We start from the raw sequence: 4817 nt of genomic DNA on the forward strand, positions 1-4817 counted from the left end.
ACTGGCGTTTTCTGAGAGTTATCAGACAGAGAGGATGTATTTGGCAAGAAAGTTTGTTACATGATCTTTTCATTTTTGAGTAAGACTTCGAGAACCTGGAGCCTAGGCCAGAGCCACTGTCATCTATAGGATGCTTTGCAAAGAAGAAATTGTTGGCCAGGTGTGGTGGCTCATGCCTATAATCCCAGCACTTTGGGAGGCCGAGGTGGGTGGATCACCTGAGGTCAGGAGTTCGAGACCAGCCTGGGCAACATGGCGAAACCCTATCTATACTAAAAATACAAAAACTAGCCAGGCGTGGTGAGGTTGCAGTAAGCCGAGATCGTGCCACTGCACTCCAGCCTGGGCAAGAAGAGCAAGACTCCATCTCAAAAAAAGAAAAAAGATATTGTCATCCTGAAGGCCCATAATGAAATGACCCAATAAAAGCTCTGAAGTAGGATGTCTACTGGGTAGGTATCTCATTCCTCTTTTCTTCTCTTTATCTTTCTTTTGTAAATTTCCCTCCTCTCCTTTAAAGTGCTCAACTTACTTCCTCCCTCCCTGCCTCCGTTTCCAAGCATCGTGTGAGTACGGGGCTAGGCACTATGGACACAGAGGGGCAGGTTAGTAGGGTCCTGGCCCTGCCATCTGAGGATATTCCCATCTCACTACTGGGTTTGGGGGATGAGGGTCAAGGAAGCTCCCCAGGAAGGCCCAGTTTTGCCGAGTCTTGCAGGAGGAGTTGGTCTCAGAAGTAGAGACAGGAGCAGGAGCAAAGGCCAGGAGAGCCGGGCAGGTTCTGAAACTGCATAGGACAGTGACTGGACAGTGACTGGAATGTGGTTGGTAAAGGTAACAGGTGCTGGATGGCTATAGAAGGGGAGAGATGGGCTGGAGTGCCCTAAAGAAAGCAATGGGGGCCACGCGTAATGACTCACACCTGTAATCCCAGCACTTTGGGAGGCTGAGGCAGGCAGATCACTTGAGGTCAGAAGTTTGAGACCAGCCTGGACAACATGGTGAAATCCCATCTCCATTAAAAATACAAAAATTAGCCAGACATGGTGGCACATGCCTGTAATCCCAGCTATCTGGGAGGCTAAGATAGGAGAATCGCTTTAACCCGGGAGGTGGAGGTTGCAGTGAGCCGAGATTATGCCATTGCATTCCAGCCTGGGTGACAGAGCGAGACTCCGTCTCAAAAATAAAAAATAAAAATAAAAAAAAGAAAGCAATGGGAACCACTGGAGGGTTTAAGCAAGAGTGTAATTTGATTTTGCATTTTAGAAAGATCCTTCTGGCTACACTTTGGAGATTGGATGAGAGAGAGTAGGGAAGCCAGGCAGGAGCATTTCATGATTTGTTAGAGATGTAATGTGCTATCTTTCTTGGGAATCTTACATTCCTAACAGGCCCCAAAGAAGAGAGTGACACTCAACACACAGAGACGAATTGCTCATGGTGGAATTCTCCACACCTGGAGAAAGATGTCAGGGGACCTGGGGGCCTACCTTGCTGCTGTCAAACCACACTAAAGACAGCTGCCTAGGTGGGGAAGAGCATCAAGGAGGAAGAGGGTGGGAGAAGACGCAGTTTAGGAGTGGAGGCTGGGTGTCAGGGTGGCGGTGAGGGGAGACCTCAGTAGACACAGCAGCAGTTCACTGCCTTGGCTGCATGCTGGAATTACCCGAGGGCCTCCTGATGCTGAGGTCTCAACCCAGACCAATGGAATACAAACTTCTAGGACTGCACTTCAGGCATCAGCATTTCTCAAGCTTCCACGCTGATTCCAATGTGTAGCCAAGATTGCAAACCACTGCCTAAAACAATGATCCTCAAAATGTGGTCTGCGGACCAGTGGCACCGGCGTCAATGGGGAGCTTGTTAGAGGTGTAGATTCTGAGGCCCCAGCCCAGACCTGCTGAGTCATTCCAATTCTACATTTTACTGACATCTTTGGCGATGCTATCACATTGATTGCACACTGGAATCATTTGGAGAGCTTTTAAAAAATGTTTTTAAATTTTAATTCTTTTTTCATAGGACAAAAAGACATTTGAGGGTCATTTTAAGTTATTTAAAATTTTTTAAGTTATGTTTTTAATAGGGCAAAAAGACATTTGAAGAAACGTTTTCTTTTCAAAAACTATTTATTCATTTGTTTATTTGAGACGGGGTCTTGTTCTGTTACCAGGCTGGAGTGCAGCCGTGCAATGTCGGCTCACTACAACCTCCGCCTTTTGGGTTCAAGCAATTCTCCTGCCTCAGCCTCCTGAGTAGCTGGGGCTACAAGTGCACACCACCACGCCCAGCTAATTTTTTGTGTTTTTAGTAGAGACAGGGTTTCACCATCTTGGCCAGGATGGTCTCCATCTCTTGACCTCATGATCCACCCACCTTGGCCTCCCAAAGTGCTGGGATTACAGGCTTGCACCACTGTGCCCGGCCAACTTTTTCTTTTCTTAAAGAAAATCTCAGTGCCTGGGTCTCACCTCCAGAAATTCTGATATTATGGATTTGGGGTGTGGTCTGGGCAACAGTATTTTGCAAATCTCCACAAGCGCAGCCAGGGTGGAGAAGGGCCCAGAAATTCTATCAGTGTTTTTCATGGTCCTGTAGCCTCAAAATAGAGAGGAGGGGAGGGTTTAGGACTATATAAACCTGGAATTGTATAGTTAAATGATAAGTAAGTTTAGAAAAGTTGTTGAGAGTTTTAAATACATGAGTGGAGCCTGTGTCCTCTACAGCAGATCATTCCTCGTATTGGAGTTCCTGAGGAGGCAAAGCAGCCAGAATATTTATACTGAAATAGGTTCCACTCCCTGTTTACCATGTGTAATCCCATCTAAGGGACTTAACCTTGTGTGCCTAAGTGTGTGCATCTGTACAATGGGCACAGCAAGGCCCAGTTGAAAGGATCAATAAAGGAAGCTGTAGGCTGGACTCAGTGGCTTATACCTGCAGTCTCAGCTACTCGGGAGGCTGAGGTGGAAGGATCGTTTGAGCCCAGGAGTTCAAACCTGCAATGAGCTATGATTGTGCCACTACACTCCAGCCCAGGTGACAGAGCCAGACCCTGTTTTCAAAAGAAAAGAAAATTTAAAAAGGAACCTGTGGTGCAGGCAGACAGGCTCTAAAATGGCCCCAGGCATCTTGCTCCTGGTGTTCATATCCTCGTGTAATTTCTTCCCCTTATGTGTAGGCTGGACCTGGTGACCTGGTTTCTAACAAACAGAATGTGGCAAAAGTGACGGATGCCACTTCTGAGATCAGGTTGCTAAAAGACTGCAGCTTTTCTCTCTCTCTCTCTCTCTCTCTCTCTCTCTCTCTCTCTCTTTCTGTAGTGGGAAAAGCAAGCTTCCATGTTGTGACTAGTCCTAAGGAGAGGCTCACACTTCAAGGAACTGACTTCTGCAGCCAACAGCAAGGTCCTGACTCATGTGAGTGAGCTTGGAAACAGATCCTTCCTGGGTTGAACACTGAGGATGAATGCAGCCCGCGAGAGACCCTAAGTCCTTTATGATCTAACCTCGAAAGCCACACAGTGGCTGGGCGCAGTGGCTTACGTCTGTAATCTCAGCACTTTGGGAGGCCAAGGTGGGTGAATTACCTGAGGTCCGGAGTTCGAGACCAACCTGACCAACGTGGAGAAACCCCATCTCTACTAAAAATACAAAAAATTACCCAGGTGTGGTGGCGCATGCCTGCAATCCCAGCTACTCAGGAGGCTGAGGTAGGAGAATCACTTGAATCTGGGGATTGGACGTTGCGGTGAGCTGAGATTGTGCCATTGCATTCCATCCTGGGCAACAAGAGCAAAATTCCGTGTCAAGAAAAGAAAATAGCCACACAGCAACACTACAGCCATATTCTATTGCCTGGAGCAGTTATTAGACACACAAGTTCAAGAGGAGGGTGTATTAGTCTTCTCTCACACTGCTATTGAGAACTACCTGAGACTTGATAATTTATAAAGAAAAAAGATTTAATTGACTCATAGTTCCACAGGATGTACAGGAGGCATGGCTGGGTAGGCCTCAGGAACTTACAATTATGGCCGAAGGCAAAGGGGAAGCGGGCATGTCTTACCATGGTGGAGCAAGCGAGAGGAAGACAAGGAAGTGCTACCCAATTTTAAACAACCACATCTCATGAGAACTCACTATCATGAGAACAGCAAGGGGGAAATCCTCCCCCATGAGCCAATCACCTTGCCTCAGGTCCTTTCCCCAACACTGGGGATTATAATTCAACATGAGATTTGGGTGGGGACAAGACCGAAACCATACCGCAGGGGAAACAGACTCTGCCGTTCAGAGAGGCAGCTGTCAGTCACATTGTCACCGCATGGGAGGATAGGAGGTAGATCTATAACCCTTTACGTGAGAGATTGTGATTACATACAGGCACACCTTGTTTTATTGTGCTTCTCACTTCATTGTGCCTTGCAGATACTGTGGTTTGTTTTGTTTGTTAAAAAATTGAAGGTCTGTGGCAAGCTTACCTTGAAGAAGACTATAAGCACCATTTTTCCAAAAGCATCTGCTCACTTTATATCTTCATGTCACACATTTTGGTAATTCTCACAGTATTTCAAACTTTGTCATTATTACTATATCTGTTTGGTGATCTGTGATCAGTGATCTTTAATGTTACTATTGTAATTGTTTTGGGGCACCATGTACTGCATTCATAAAACAGTGAAATTAATTGATAAATATGTGTGTTCTGACTGCTCCACCAACTGGCCATTTCCCCATCTCTCTCTCTCTCTCTGACCTCTCTACTCCCAGAGACACAACAATATTGAAATCAGGCCAATTAATAACCCTATA

The sequence above is a fragment of the Aotus nancymaae genome, unplaced genomic scaffold (assembly GCF_030222135.1).
Source record: "Aotus nancymaae isolate 86718 unplaced genomic scaffold, 86718_ANA_hifiasm-v0.15.2.pri h1tg000019l, whole genome shotgun sequence".
Lineage (NCBI taxonomy): Eukaryota > Metazoa > Chordata > Mammalia > Primates > Aotidae > Aotus > Aotus nancymaae.